The 17,417-nt window shown below is 40.2% G+C and overlaps 1 protein-coding gene and 1 pseudogene across 1 annotated transcript in view; one reads left to right on the plus strand and one right to left on the minus strand.

Moving 5' to 3' along the window:
- Window positions 1-17,417, minus strand: part of LOC123515669 (acetoacetyl-CoA synthetase-like) — a 48,994-nt gene that overhangs the window by 30,540 nt on the left and 1,037 nt on the right. The gene's annotated exons all lie outside the window — the stretch shown is intronic.
- Window positions 15,372-15,481, plus strand: LOC123515774 (annotated as a pseudogene).

A 17,417-nucleotide genomic window follows, 5' to 3' on the forward strand; every position in this document is an offset into this window, starting at 1 on the left:
GAAAAAGAAATCGATAACATCACTGTAGTGATTGAGGGAACTCGGAAAAAATGACACTGGAAAGAATGGCACAGGAAAAAATGGCACCGGAAAAAATGTCACAGGAAAAAACGGCACAGGAAAAAATGGCACATTGTTTAGCCTAGGAAAAAATGGCACACAAGCATATACACACTATATTGGTCATGACTAAAATCAAACGATATCTGAAACTGGATAATTATTATTATGTTATAAGTGTTCGAAGCCTATATTGTTATGTTATAAGTGTTCGAAGCCTATATTCGAAATCGATCAGAAATCAAACGATATCTGAAAGTTCGAAGCCTACATTCTTATGTTATAAGTGTTCGAAGCCTATATTCGAAATCGATCAGAAGTTTTCTTGGCTTACGTTGTGAATAATTTGATTAGTGGACTCTGTGGACTCTTTGGGACATTGCTGCGAATAGTGCTACGACTTAATTTCGACTTTTTTTTGCGATGGAAATTATCGAAAACAATAAGGGAGGTCTTAAACTGTGTTACAGTGGATACATGTATACCAAGCAGTGGTCGAGAGGTGAAACGGTGCGGTGGAGGTGCGTCAAGCGAACACTTTCATGTAAAGGGGCATTAAGAACATCTCTTCAAAATGAAAACCCAACACTTTTAACAGAACACAATCATGATGGTGACGAAAGTGCTATTGAAGCAGCCAAGTGTAAGTCTAGAATGAAAACATTAGCAAAACTACCAGAGATAAACCTGGTCAAATATACGCCCAAACTGCCTTAACCATGAGAACCCAAGCGCAGGCTCATTTCGTATCCCAAGAACATTGTAAACGACTGATTCGGCATCACCAAGGCGCCAATCAGCCTCGCGACCCTGCTTCATTACAGGAACTTGTTATCTCGGGAGAATGGGCATCAACAGGTGGACCAGAACCACAACCGTTCCTGATTTATGACAATGGTCAAGACAGTAACAATCGCATTATTGTTTTTGCAAGTGAACAGACCCTACGACATTTAGCAAAATCAGACATCTGGATGATGGATGGAAATTTTGCCATGGCCCCTCCTAAGTTTACACAATTGTATGTAATTCGTGTTCCTCTCGGAAACACTGCTGTCTCCGTTGTTTATGCATTCCTTCAACACAAGACTCAAAACACCTATGAGCAACTTTTTACGGCAGTTCTTGAGAAATGTGCAGAGTACCACCTGTATCCAGACCTTATAACCGTTATGCTTGACTTTGAACAAGCAACTCTACAGGCCATCACGGCAATACTTGGATCGGAAGTTACTATTCGCTGTTGCTTCTACCATCTGACACAGTCATCATGGAGAAAAATACAAGAGTTAGGGCTGGCAACTGTCTACAAGGAAAATGAGGATATAAAGTTGTTCTGTGCTATGGTCGACAGTTTAGCTTTCCTTCCCCTAGAGGATGTGTTTGCCGGCATGAATTACCTCAAACACAATACACCAGAGGGCATGGAGCCTTTTGTCACTTACTTCGATCAGACCTACGTAACGGGAACTTATCGACGAGTCCAAAGACAGCAAGATGACAATGAGATCCCAAGAGTTCAGCTCCGCCTCATTCCTCCCCGGTTTCCTCCAGAAATCTGGAATGTGCATGAAGCAACTATTCGAGATGAGTCTCGCACGAACAACTTATGTGAGGGATGGAATAATCGATATAGCAGGTTGGTTAAATTTATGGAAATGTTTGTAACTCGGTACTTTATATTATATTCTTCACATTTTATAATTATTTTAAAAAGATAAGCTTCACGTTGTTGTTGTTTTTGTTTTTTGTTAGAGCTTTAAGTCCAGCAGAATAACTGTGCCTAGCTTAGAATGGTCATTGGTTAGTTAGTTACCACGCAAATCAAACTATTTACGATAATCACTTTCCTAGGTTGGTTGGTCACAGTCACCCAACAATATGGCGGGCAATCCAGTGGATCCAAGCTGACCATGCTGTTGTAGCTACTCAGTTGGTGCTAGAATCTCGTGGCGAGCCTCCCAAGAAACGGCAGAAAAGGGTTTATAAGAATCTACAAACACGAATGAAGAACCTCAGCCAAGATCGCCGTGATGGTCGCAAATCAGTTGAGTTTTTACATGGAGCGGGTCACAACATTCGATGGAAGTCCTAAGCATCATAAGAAAAGTCTGTAAAATGTATAGAAATAAAGTGTGAAAGCATTTTAGCTAATACTGTGCCATTTTTTCCTAGGCTAAACAATGTGCCATTTTTTCCTGTGCCGTTTTTTCCTGTGACATTTTTTCCGGTGCCATTTTTTCCTGTGACATTTTTTCCGGTGCCATTTTTTCCTGTGCCATTATTTCCGGTGCCATTTTTTCCTACATTCGTGATTGAGGATGATGATGTGGTGTCCGTGAGTTTGGAAGGCTTTCAAAGTGATGATAATCTAGACGATTCAGTGTGTGTGTGTCTTAGTGTGTTTATATATATATATATATATATATATATATATATATATATATATATATATATATATATATATATATTTTTTTTTTTTTTTTTTTTTTTTTTTTTCTTTTTTAATATGTTGTACAATTAAAATGTTGCAGAAAGTTACAGAGTGTTTCACTAAAATTGATGTTACTATATAGTAGTATCATGTTGGTATAAATCCTTAAGCTAGTAGTATGTCTAGCTATTCTCTCTGAGTACCGCAAGGTAAGTTTTTTGGTGGAGGAACTTCAAATATTGGAGGCTCTGGTACCAGTTGAAATTTTCTCCATAGGAAACCATTATTATTTGATGCTTCCCTAACGCGATTTTCCCTAACGCGGCACGTCTACGGTACATATTACCCGCGCTAGGGAAATCAGTTGTGTATACCAAATTGTCTTCGCAATAAACAGATTTGGAGAAGGCTTGTTTTTTTCTGATCCTCTCTGCTTCTGGGATAGCCTTAAGGGACTAAATACCACTCAGGAACGAGTTTGACAAATGAGACATACAGGGAGAATAACCAAAGAAACCTGGCATTGTCACCTGAGTTAGAAAGACATAAGCGCCTAAGGGAAGCTTATACCGCTGGAGTTGTGTACTCTAGTCCATGCTGTCTACTAGCTTAGGATGTTGCCAGCGGAAGGTACTGCATGCTGCCCAACCCGCAGTAAAGATACAGTGTGGCAAGGGGCACGGAACGTCACCCAGGCGATTCGACGGGAGCGTTTCCTTGCCGGCAGGCAACAGGTAACTCTGGATAAGTTCTGTGTTGGGCCTCCGTGTGGCTCACGCAGGTGAAGTGTTATGTGTGCTCTCCTCGGTCTCCCCTGCCTTGCCATATATATATATATATATATATATATATATATATATATATATATATATATATATATATATATATATATATATATATATATATATATATATATATATATATATATATATATATATATATATATATATATATATATATATATATATATATATATATATATATATATATATATATATATATATATATATATATATATATATATATATATATATATATATATATATATATATATATATATATATATATATATATATATATATATATATATATATATATATATATATATATATATATATATATATATATATATATATATATATATATATATATATATATATATATATATATATATATATATATATATATATATATATATATATATATATATATATATATATATATATATATATATATATATATATATATATATATATATATATATATATATATATATATATATATATATATATATATATATATATATATATATATATATATATATATATATATATATATATATATATATATATATATATATATATATATATATATATATATATATATATATATATATATATATATATATATATATATATATATATATATATATATATATATATATATATATATATATATATATATATATATATATATATATATATATATATATATATATATATATATATATATATATATATATATATATATATATATATATATATATATATATATATATATATATATATATATATATATATATATATATATATATATATATATATATATATATATATATATATATATATATATATATATATATATATATATATATATATATATATATACATACACACACACACACACATATATATATATATATATATATATATATATATATATATATATATATATATATATATATATATATACTAATGAAATACCGCGGTATTTAATTAGTAATTCACTATCACTCAATACCAAGGAGTCGAGCTTATCCTCATGGCATGAGCGTATATGAATACTAAGATGTGATATCCATTATAGCAGGCAATAGAGGAGTGGAAACATAAATATCGTGGTGAAAGCAACACGGAAGCTAAATGGGTCACAAGAAGAAGAAGAAGTGGCTGAGTCGCCGCGATTCTCCGCCTCGTCTATGGCCGATCTCATCTCTGGTTGATTTTTTTGGTATTCCTTGTAAGATTTCACTTTATGCATTACAAAACAATCCTTTCTTGGTGGCAAGGTTTGTAAAAAGGTAATGAAAATGTTGTTTTGTGAACATAAATGCATATATAAGACACTAACACCACCTCGATAGGTGGTGTTCCCAGCAACCTGGGAGCAACCTGATAACAGCCTCGTTACCGTCTCTCCAAGCGTTCATGGATGCCATTTCGCGGCAGGAGGTTGCTCTGACATTGTTAAAGTTTCTTGGATCCAGCTCCTGGCAGCCAATGAGCACTTTAAGGCGGGCTACCAACCTCCACTCACCAACAGCAACGAATCTTTGTGGATGCTATTTTACGAAGGTTGGTATGTGAGCAGGAGGTTGCTATGGAGGTTGTCTGTACCAACATAGACAACAATCTGCTTCTTGGATCCGGCCCCGGAGCTCCCACCTATCGGCCAGCTGCGAAACTCTCTGGCGCACAGTTTGAAATTGTGTCTGGCGCTCAGTTTGAAAATGCAGTTGGGCCAAATCGCGTATAAGCAAACTGATCGCGCAAATTAAATTAATTATAATATTTTTTCGGTCGCGTTATAACAAAAACACGTAAATCAAACACACGTAAATCGTGTTACCTGTATTGATTTAGTCTAAGTTAGTGTTTTTTAGAGGTTATAGTGATGTTTTGAGGGGTCTAGGGTTGGTCCCCATCCCCCGTAATTCTTAAGTATCTTATGGGAAAAATTGCTTCACGATTCGAATAAACACTGATTCGACTGATGAAAACCCGCCCTAACCCCGTCGAATTGAGAGATCCCCTGTATTAAGTTTTTAATTATTAAGGTCATAACTATAAATATAAGTATGCACACATGGTTATCACAGACATACAGACGTACAGACATAGACGGTTTTGAGACGGTCTGAGAGAAAGAGACAGTAACCAGCCGTGAATTAAAAATACTGAATTCAATTGTTATGTAATCAGAAGTTGTAATGGGAATTTTTCACTTCAGTCGGTAGAGGGAAAACTGAGCTGTTCGGAAAAATGCCTCTCATTAATGTAATTTCAATAGTAATGCCAATCAAATAATTTTTAATTACTCCACACCAGTCCTAATGTGGTGACTGCCAATAATTTTGGAAGGGGAAGGAAACAGGGCCAGCCAAAGGGCTAGACCATGGGAAGCTGCAAAAATTCACGTTCGTGTGTGATCCATGTGTGTGGTTTTGTTAGGCTAATATATAGTGAACATAAGAGAAAACTGATGATATTGTGTTGGCGGTGGTGTTGAGAGAGGAAAGTGGAGGGGGAGTGTCACCATCTGGTACATTTCTCCCACAGAACAGTGTATTCAGCCCACAGACCAAGTTAAGGGATTGTAATTGAGAAAAGAAACTACAAAGTGATTGAGTTGCGCATACCGCCGCAAGTCAATTGTAGTGAGGCTGTGTAGCGGATTATACTATGTAATTATTTTTTTTTTTTCTTGTATTTATTTGTAGTGAGTGATATATCCCTCTTCCGGTGAGCTGGACTGTAAGCGAAAACGAACGTGATTGTGGGGAGAAAGTTCACTTGATATTATTCCACCAGTTTATTGTAAAGTTTTGTGAATTTATATTCTTCTGTGAACCATTTCAAAATTATAATCAGTGCCTTGATTCAGCTACCGCTACCATTTGGAAAAATAAAAATAAAAATTGAAAACCTTCATAATTGTTTTCTTTTAAAAACCCCTGCATTACAACAGATCCTGTGATAAGAGAGATAAGAAAGCAAACAGAAAACAGGCAGCCGCTGCACGGTAAGATAAAAGGGTACCCTTTAAAAGATTTTAAAAATAGAAGATATTTTATATGTGCACTGATGGGACAGCTGTAACAGTCGTGCTGTGCAATGCGTGGTAGCTCCTGAATCTTACATGCCCTCTGCGATTGCAATTGCTCACTGAGTGGCCATAGAGGTGTGAGTGTGACGTTGCAAATGTGCAAGCAATTTGCATTTTTGAAGGTCATAGTCAGGGACGTGACTGAATACTGTGCCAGTTGTCCTGTGTGTGGCAAATATAAAATGCAATGCAGAGCCCCCACCCTGATACAGAGTTACCCTGAAGTGGGTAGTCCTTTTGAGAGAGTTCATGTTAGTTGGATCCCCTGAGTGTGACCAACGAAGGATATAAATATGGATTAACAGTAGTTGATGTTATAACCAGATATTTTGTTGCAGTTCCTTTGAAGACAAAGGAAGCCAAGGAAGTAGCAAGAGCATTTTATGAGCATGTAATTTGGCTCCACAGAACTCCAGAGATGGTAATTACATACGACGGTAAGGAATTTATAAATGAAGTTTTTAAAGGTATCATGGAGTTGATGCAGATGAAATATTTGAGAACCACCCATTATTATCCCACCGGTAATGGAATAATTGAACGTCCTAATGCCGTTCTAATTAACATATTGAGAACTGTATGCGAGGAAAATAGAAAAGAATGGAACCAATGGTTGCCAGTAGCTACTCACGCCTATAACACTGCATACCACAGAGTAATTAAAGATTCATCTTTCTTTTTAATGTACTTAAAGAGACGTATACACCCCATTTGGCACATTAAAACAGCCTCAGACACCCTTATATTGGCTGTTCTGTTGAGCAGACAACCCGCCTTCCTCTCCCTGCTTCTCGTTGTCTGGCGATCGCCTCACCGGCGGCCTCAGTATCAAGGTAGCCTTCAGCGGAGATAGACACGCACTCTCGTGGTCTGGCACAGGGTAGGGAGATTCGTGTTGCTGGGCTTCTCTTGTTGCTAACTAGTCATCGGTCTGGGAGTTGTGCCCTCCCTTGAGTAGCTGGCTTGGTACTCGGTAGACCGTGGCTGTGTAGGACAATGGGCTTGTTGTCCTGAGAAAGTGTGGCCGGTTGGGGCTGCATTTCTCGTGCGTTCGTCCACTCGGGTGTGGCGGCGCGGAGGGACGCGTTATTTCCTCGTCCCGTGGTTTGGTGGGCGGCTGTGTGCCCCCACCATCTGTTGTGTAGTATAAGTAGTATACTGCTTATAGTACCAGGGTAGTCTTCAGGTGAGGTGGACACGTCTCTCATGGTCTGCCACAGGGTAGGGAGATTCGTGTTGCTGGACTTCTCAAGGTGCTCACTAGTCATCGGTCTGGGAGTTGTGCCCTCCCTTGAGTAGCTGGCTTGTTACTCGGTAGACCGTGGCTGTGTAGGACAGCGGGCTTGTTGTCCTAAGGACAGTGTGGCTGGTTGGGGCTGCATTTCCTGTTTGCGTTCGTCCACTCGGGTGTGGCGGCGCGGAGGAGAGACACGTTTTGTCTCGTCCTGTTTGTTTTGTTGGTGGCTGTGGTCACCAGTGTGGTTTGGTGGGCGGCTGTGTGCCCCCATCATCTTTTGTGTAGTATCAGTAGTATACTGTATTGTAGTGGTAGTAGCCACGCACACTATTGAATGCTGAGAGGCTTCATGTCGGCCAGTGGTGCGTAGTTGTCGTCCGCCAGACTTGTCTGTGACGAGTATCTGGACTCCGTGTATAGCTGTTGTCACCCGTAGGTGGTGTCTGGGCTTGTGTGTACATCACCGGATGTGCTGTACACATCATATATTGTAGTAGTCGTAGGCTAGGTCAGTCTGACAGGTGTTAGGAAGCACTTGTCGTAATAGGATAGTATAGTAATATATACACTGCGCGTGTTGTCCCAGTTTGTGAGTATCACAGTCTGTGGACAAGGCGTGTGGAGAGGCATTAATACTTCATTGAGGAGTGGGTGGAATTGTCCTTGTGGGCGGTTTCTCTAGGGGATATTAAAGCATCGCCCTGTTACACATAGCATCTACCCTTTATAAATTCTACTTGGTTGGGTACAGGAGGAGAAGGAGTTGCTGAGGAGATTCCCTTACAGTGGGAGAAATTATACACTGTTGGCGACCTTGAAAGAACCTGAGGGTTACGGCGGCTGTGAGTTATAGTAGTGGGGACTCTGTGGAGTTTTATAATCCCCACTGTACTGACCGTAAAAAAAGTTGGCGATTTTGCCAGAATAACACTCTAGTGAGCTGTAGCAGTTAACTGCAGCCTTGGCGTGTACGTAACAATATATATATATATATATATATATATATATATATATATATATATATATATGTAATATTAAAGTCGACAGCGAGGCGTGCATTATTCTCTTTATAGAGTGTATTTTGTATTTTCCGCACAAGGGTGCCTTCGTCAGGTTTCAGCTAGTAGAGTAGTGAACCGAAGTCCATTTCCTCGAGACGTCCTTCGGTCTTCATCAGACCATCTTCAGGAGAAAAGTGAGTGGAACTGGTGAGAATACGGGCTTATATAGGCGGTGGAAGTAGGTAGCTGTGTCAGGGAGCCAATCAGAGCGTGGATCAAGTGGTGTTTGGCGCAGCTAACGAGCAGCCAGTTGCAGCTCCATTTGCTTTTCACTGGGAAGGGAGAGATGATTCTGGCTGCTGTTGTTTTGAGTGGATGTGTACCGACAGCTATTCTTCATGATGAGGCTTGCGGTTTTCTTGGTCTTGTAGTAAATGATGACTTGGAGTTTAGTGTCTGTGTTGACAGGCGAGACGTTGTTGTGGATGATCTTTACGGCTTTCTCGTTTTCTTTGTATGCTGAGGACATCGTGTTCTTATAGTAGAGAGTAATGTATGATGCTTGTTGCCCGGGGAGATTCTCACAGATGTAGTTGTCCATACAGCGACGTATGACTTCGTCTATTTCTTGCTGTAGATAGCCATTGTTGCTGAGGAGCTGTGAGATTCTCTTCAATTCAACGTGGGCTGCGTTCCATGAGGATGAGTGTGTGAGGGCCCTCTTGATGAGATGAAGGCATTGATGACACTGTGTCTATATTTTTCTTGGCAGTCGCTTTTTCCGTTTAGGCAGAAGCCAAGATTTGTAGACTTTACGTAAACTGATGCGGAGAAGGAGGAGCTTGAACGGTGAACCATGACATCAAGGAAGAGGAGTTTGCTTTCTTCTTCCAATTCGTGTGTGTAGTTGAGGCAGGAGTTTTTCTTGAAATCATAGATCAGGTGTAGGAATTCCTCTTCAGTGTTGGCGTTGATGAAGATGTCATCGATGTATCTTGCATAGACTGCACGTTTTTTTGTCTGGGTTTTTCGCGAAGACCTTTACTTCAACTGCTCTCATGAAAAAATTGGCGAAAAGGACACCAAGAGGGGATCCCATGGCAATGCCATCACACTGTACGTACATTTTTCCATCCAGTCTGTAGAAGGCCGCTTCCTTGGTGCAGGTACAGTTTCTTTAAGGATGGTAAGTTTCTTGCCGTCTGTGTGGTAAACTTGCTTGCAGATGGTTTCTATGGTATCGTCTACTGGAACATTGGTGAAAAGTGATTCGACGTCCATTGATGCCATGATTTTGAGAAACTCAACAGTTGACTTGAGCCTGAATGAAGCTGGTACAAAGGGTGTGAGAAGTTTGTTAAGCCGTTTGGCAGGTTTGTACGTGACGTGACGGCTGGCGTTTGGCTGATGATTGGTCGTAGTGGGTTGCCACATTTGTGGATCTTGAAGTTACCATATGCGTAGCCAAGCTTGTGGTTGCCTTCAATGAGGGGAAGTTTTGTGTCGCTGGTGCTGTTGTTGTGTCGTATTAAACGATTGAGCTTGGTTTTTATGGCTTGTGTTGGGTTTCTTGTATATTCTTGAATTTTGTCGTATCAGCCAGGATGGAAGACATCTTGCTCATACATTCCTCACTATCGAGTATTACGAAGATGGAGGACTTGTCTGCTCTTTGTATGATGATTTGGTCGTTATTATTGAGTTCCTGGGCCGCGTCTTTTAACTTTGGAGTGAGCAGGTGGCTTCGTGTGTGTCCTCTTGTAACCTTCGCCTCACGGGTGATCTCAGCTTGCACGTCGGGGGATGTCTTAATTTTCTTTTCTTTTTCCAACCGTTGGATATCATCCAGTAGTATTTCGAGCTCAATATGCTTCGTAAGCGTTTTACGTTTTCCCATGACGTGGCAGTTTAAACCAAGGTTCAGGAACTCTTGCTGCTTCTCTGTAAACATTGCTTTGCTGAGGTTGATAAACTGAGGAATTTTCTTTGGGATGTCGATTAGACCACCGTACAGGGATGAAATTTTGCGTCCTGTTCTGCACTTGCCTTCCGTGAGATGATGCTCTACAAGCTTCTTGAAGGCAGTGTTGATGGTAGAGCGCAAGTTGTCCAGTGCGCTTGCCTTGATCCACTGGCTGTGCAGCTGTGCCAGCGAATGAGTGAGTGACTCGAGAAGATTTTGTTTCTTCTTCAGCTCTTCTTTGAGGAATTTTAGCCTCTCTGCTGGGGTGACTTGCTTGCTGTTGGTCTTGTGACAAAGGGTATATTTCGGGAGTAGACCATTCTGAATGCATGTAGTATTAAAGTTGACAGCGAGGCGTGCATTATTCTTTTAATAGAGTGTATTTTGTATTTTCCGCACAAGGGTGTGTTCGTCAGGTTTCAGCTGGTAGAGTAGTCTTGAGGAAATTGACTTCGATTCACTACTCTACCTGCTGAAACCTGACGAACGCACCCTTGTGTGGAAAATACAAAATACATTCTATTAAAAGAATAATGCACGCCTCGCTGTCGACTTTAATACTACATGCATTCAGAATGATCTACTCCCGAAATATACCCTTTGTCACAAGACCAACAGCAAGCGAGTCACCCCAGCAGAGAGGCTAAAATTCCTCAAAGAAGAGCTGAAGAAGAAACAAAATCTTCTCGAGTCACTCACTCATTCGCTGGCACACCCTCGGAAGGCTTATGGACCTGATGTGGCCTTCCTATTGTTCTCAAAAACTGTGCTTCCATGCTTGCACCTTGCCTACTCAAACTCTTTCAGCTATGTGTAATGACTTCTGTCTTTCCTTCTTGCTGGAGCCAATCAAAATTCTTCGTAATGATGTTTTCCATGACCTTGCTGGCCTAAACCCTCGGAAGGCTTATGGACCTGATGTGGTACCTCCTAGTGTTCTCAAAAACTGTGCTTCCATGCTTGCACCTTGCCTGGCCAAACTCTTTCACCTATGTCTAATGACTTCTACCTTCCCTTCTTGCTGGAAATTTGCCTACATTCAGCCTCTTCGCCTGTTCCTAAAAAGGGTGACCGTTCTAATCCCTCGAACTACCGTCCTACAGCTTTAATCTCTTGCTTGTCAAAAGTTTTTTAATCTATCCTGAATAGGAAAATTCTTAAACATCTGTCACTTCATAATCTTCTGTCTGATCGCCAGTATGGCTTCCGTCAAGGTTGCTCTACTGGTGATCTTTTGGCTTTCCTTACTGAGTCTTGGTCATCCTCTTTTAGAGATTTCGGTGAAACTTTTGCTGTCGCGTTAGGCATATCAATAGCTTTTGATAGAGTCTGGTAGAAAGCTTTGATTTCAAAACTGTCCTCCAACGGTTTCTATCTTTCCCTCTGCAACTTAATCTCAAGTTTCCTTTCCGACCGTTCTATTCCTCTTGTGGTAGACGGCCACTGTTCTTCTCCTAAATCTATTAATAGTGGTGTTCCTCAGGGTTCTTTCCTGTCACCCACTCTATTTCTATTATTCATTAATGATCTTAACCAAACTTCTTGCACTATCCATTCCTACGCTGATGATACCACCCTACATTTTTCCACGCCTTCCAGAGACGACCAACCCTTCAGGACGTCAACAGATCACGCAGGAACGCCACAGAACGCCTGACTTTAATACTAAGATTTCTGATTGGGGCAGAAAAAATGTATTAGTTTTCAATGCCTTAAAAACTCAATTCCTCCATCTATCAACTCAACACAACCTCCCAGACAACTATCCCCTCTTCTTCAATGACACTCAGCTGTCTCCTTCTTCCACACTGAATATCCTTGGTCTATCCTTTACTCACAATCTTAACTGGAATCTTCACATCCCGTCTCTTGCTAAAACAGCTTCTATGAAGTTAGGCGTTCTGAGGCGTCTCTGCCAGTTTTTCTCGCCTCTCCAACTGCTAACTCTGTACAAGGACCTCATCTGCCCCTGTATGGAGTACTCTTCGCATGTTTGGGTGGGTTTCATTCACATAGTTTCATTAGATAGGGTGGATCAAAAGCTTTTCTTCTCATCAACTCCTCTCTGACTGACTATCTTCAGCCTCTTTCTCACCGCCAAAATGTTACATCTCTTTCTATCTTTTGTCGCTATTTTGATGCTAACTGTTCTACTGATCTTGCTAACTGCATGCCTCCTCTCCTGCAGCCTCGCTGCACAAAGCTTCCTTCTTCCTCTTATCCTTATTCTGTACAACTCTATAACGCAAGAGTTAATCAGTACTCTTAATCCTTCATACCTTTCTCTGGTAAACTCTGGAACTCCCTGCCTGCTTCTGTATTTCCATCTTCCTATGACTCGACTTCTTTTAAGAGGGAGGTATCAGAACATTTATTCCTTAACTTCAGCTAACTCTTTTCTTTTCTTTTAGGGAACCAGCACACAAGTAGGCTTTTTTTATATATATTTTGTTGCCCTTGGCTGGCATCTCTCCTAGACCCTGAAATTGCGATCTGGCGATGATATTCTACGGGAAAATCATCAACATACTCACTAAAGAGAATAAGACACTCTTTAGGCAAAAGAGAGCTTATTAAAGAAAACACACACACACACACACACACACACACACACACATATATATATATATATATATATATATATATATATATATATATATATATTACCTACTAATGCAATGGAAGCAAGGAGGTTATATTGAAGGAGACGCCACACGCCTATCCCGATGTACAGTAAGTCCCCACACTTGACGAAATTCACTTTTGGCGGTAGGGTGGCCACGGACCACCGAGTGCACGCTTGGCGATTTGCATTCAAACTTGGCGGTCACACGGCGAACCACGCAGCTCCCCGGTGACGTAAGACCTCACTCTAAACCTATCAAAACGCAGTGTGAAAGTCCTCTTCAGCCATTTTGTTTGTGCTACCCTCTGTTCTGCTAGCGTGGGAACGAATTCTGGCGATTTACCACCAACATGTAGGCAACATGTGGGCAACAGGTGGTACTGGTGGGGATAAGGACAATGGTGGTGGCGGCAAGGACGAAAATGGGCGAGGGAAACGGGTGGAAAAACGGGAGTTGCAGCCTTTAAATTATGTTTTATTAGCTTTTTTTTTTTTTTGTTTATCGGTCTGTTTTGTACATGTATTCTAATGTGTGAAGGCAAAAGATTTTATTTCAGCTCGAAACATAGTATTTTAGGGGTCAAAAGAGGGACTTTGGCAATGACCAAAGACTGATTGAGCCATTCTTTAGGCAATTTATATGGTATAAAGAACTCGTGCTTGGCGAAATTCGCATTTGGCGGTAGTTTCGCCAGACTAATTAATTCACCAAATACGAAGGCTTACTTCATTAAAAAAGTGAAGCCAGGCAGAGCTTATGTGGCTGTGGGCGGAGCTTACGATCACAACTTACACCCAAAAAATTGTCCTCTCCCGTGTTAAGCAATGGGAAATTGCCACTTTCTTTTTCATTACTGGAGGAAAACTAAGAAAGAACTGATGATTTCATTTATGTAAACCACATAATAGTTTCCTAAATATGTCATGTAGACCTATTATTAACGGTGTTAATACAAAATGGCTACAATATTGAAAGAAATACAGCAGGACGTTTCAAGGAGAAATTACGGCGAAAAGATTACTTTTTCTCGTTTAATGCATGACAAGGAACAAATGATGAAGTCAAATTTCAGTGATTGATGCTTTTCCAAGGCAGAGTGACATGAAATCACACATCATAGTAAATAAGAGAGAGAGAGAGAGAGAGAGAGAGAGAGAGAGAGAGAGAGAGAGAGAGAGAGAGAGAGAGAGAGAGAGAGAGAATTTGACATATGTTAATTAATTGCTATACCAAGATAAATCAATCTTTAGGCCAACTTTCATCTCCTCTACAGTTTACGTATCCTTCATTCAAATGCACATGTACATGTACATGTTTAAATTTATACATGCATATGTATATTCACATATGTAAATGACTTTGTTCAGTCATACGTTTGCCCCAAAGACAGCTTCCCATCTCTCACCCAATTTCACCAAAGCTGAGAAACACTGTATTATCTCATTTGTATGTATGATTTACCGTCTAAATCTTCGTGGCACAGTATGCCACGACTATTGCGAGTCTATGAAGGTCACATATATAGTGCGCAGACTTGAAACATGGACATAAGACGCAAAATAAAGAGCGTAACTCGGGCGTTCCCATTTATTTTCAATGGGCGATCGGCAATATTTTGGGTGTAAGGGGGTAAGGGCAGCAACGGACCAATAGCGCGCTGGCTTCACTTTTGTGACGTCACGCCGCCGTCTTATAATCTAACCTCCTTGAATGGAAGGGTTGTCAAACATAATGTATGAAAGTCATCGTGTCATGAAATTAAATGAAATTATCTACTATGGAGAAAATGTGTGTGTGTGTGTGTGTGTGTGTGTGTGTGTGTGTGTGTGTGTGTGTGTGTGTGTGTGTGATTCACCACTGTCGCCTACTGGTCATTCAGCCAGCCTATTATGGAAACACCTCAGAGCTCATAGACCTATCTCCGGGTAGGACTGAGACCACACCACACACCATAACCTGGACAGCGAGGCCACAACCTCTCAAATTATATCCCGTACCTAGTTGTTGCTAAGTGAACAGAGGCTACACATTTAAGAGGCTTGTCCAATTAATTGCCTGGCCGACCCCGGGGCCTTTTCCATTGAACATTTGTGAGTCAAGTGTGCTAATCATTACACTACGCTGTGTGTGGGGAAGACGGGGGCTCGCACGCGTCAGGCTCCTGGCACAGGAGACACCGTGATCATGAAGGCGGTTCTCCCAGGGTGAGGCCCACCATTGCACTCCGGCGGTGCTGACCCCTGCGATTAACCCAAAAGTGGTTAAGTCGAGTGCGGCTGCATCATTATTATATGTACTACCTCCTCTCACAACAACGAGAAAATGCCTCCTTATAAGTCCATATGAGAGGACGATTTGATTATTTCTTCTTCTAATAACAATAAACTTCGTCACCTAAGACTGAATCCTGACAGGACACACGAGGCAATGTGACTAAACAGTTACATAGGTTTATTAAGTGATCAAAAAAGCCTTAATTCCCCTGCCATCACAGTAAAAGGGGAAAATAAAATTGATTGCACAACTCAGAGAGAGAGAGAGAGAGAGAGAGAGAGAGAGAGAGAGAGAGAGAGAGAGTCTAGTCTAATGTATTCAGAATTGGTCAGCCTGAAGGTTAACCCGTTTTTTACGCACTATACAATTAAAGAATCGGCTGCATCATTATCTTGTATTCGAGTGACATAGCCTGTATGCTGCTTCAGCGGCAGCAGCTCTGCATTGGTACTCAGCGTATACCACTCCGGTAGCACTCCACTGGAGTAGCACCGCGGCAACTGCACCAGCAACTGTCAGTACATATGTAGTGTTGCAGCAACAGAGGGAACTAAAGGAGATTGTAAAAACTTAGGACACATTGTTTCTTCCATAAAAGGCGAGTCCCTGCAGGAGACATCTCCGTTGCGATATTTTCGAAGGCATCTTACAGTGATCGGAAAAACTACCTATATCAAATAGTTGACAATATCCCTGTTTAAATAATGAATTCCAACAACAACGTGTGTGTGTGTGTGTGTGTGTGTGTGTGTGTGTGTTAAAAGGAGAAAAGCGAGTTGCAATTGACAGAAAGGAAGGTGGAATGAAAGGTTGGTGAAAAGAGTAAGTGGAAGTGTGTAACTTAACCACCAACCCAGCCTGGCAATGCAACTCCATATTATGCAGTTCGTCCTTCAATTCACCATGATTCAGTCTGTTTCTTCTGCCGCACCTCAAATGTTTACCTAGGAGCAGGAAATACGTATACGTATAATATTTCGCACTTTTGCCTCGTCTTATCTTTCACTTTATAATAAGTTCCGGTTCCTTAAGATAACAGCTCAAGTAGGTTCAAGTGACATCAGCTTCCTTGAATCAAACCAGTTCACATCATTCAGCCAGTAACCTTACCAACCATCTCCATGTTCAATACATAAGCAGGAAATTTTCTTTTTTCTCAACACTTCCTCATTGTCTGCCACGTTCAAGGATAACTTTGGCTATCTCCATCACTTCCTCTTTCATCCCTCTCCTCTCTGAACTACGCAATTCAAAGACCATGAACCACAGCCAATCCTGTAGTCCGAGGGCAACACATAATGGTCATAACATAACATAACATAAATAATAGGATAACAAAGGGCCACCAGGGCCCATCTAGGTTATCCTGTATCAGTCGCACAGCGACCTCGTCATCAGTTCTTAAAGATACACTTACAAGTACACAATACATTATATATTAATTCTAAATATTTGGCCCATTAACAGGGCTAAGTCCTGCAGCGAAATCCTCTACAATCTGTGATCCCCATACATGGGGATCAAGTCTTGTTTAACTATAGTAAATTTCTTATAAAAACTATCATGCAGTGCTATACATAATTATAAATCTAATAAATTTAAGTGCTTATCTAATCTGTTTTTAAACATTGTCAAACTAGTGCTATTTACAACCCTCTCTGGCAATGCATTCCAGAAGTCTACCACCCTATGACTAAAGAAATATTTTCTTATATCTAACCTGCAGCCTTGCTTCCTAATCTTCCTGCCATGATTTCTAGTCCTATTTCCTCCTCTAAGGTAAAGAAAGATCTCACATCTATGTAGTTTGTATCTGAGAACATTTTAAATAACTCTATCATATCCCTCTTATACATCTCCTCTCAAATGAAAACATGTTTAATTCCTTTAATCTATCTCTATACTCCAGGCGCTTTAATGCTGGTATCATCCTAGT

This window comes from Portunus trituberculatus, chromosome 39, assembly GCF_017591435.1.
Source record: "Portunus trituberculatus isolate SZX2019 chromosome 39, ASM1759143v1, whole genome shotgun sequence".
Taxonomy (NCBI): Eukaryota; Metazoa; Arthropoda; class Malacostraca; order Decapoda; family Portunidae; genus Portunus; species Portunus trituberculatus.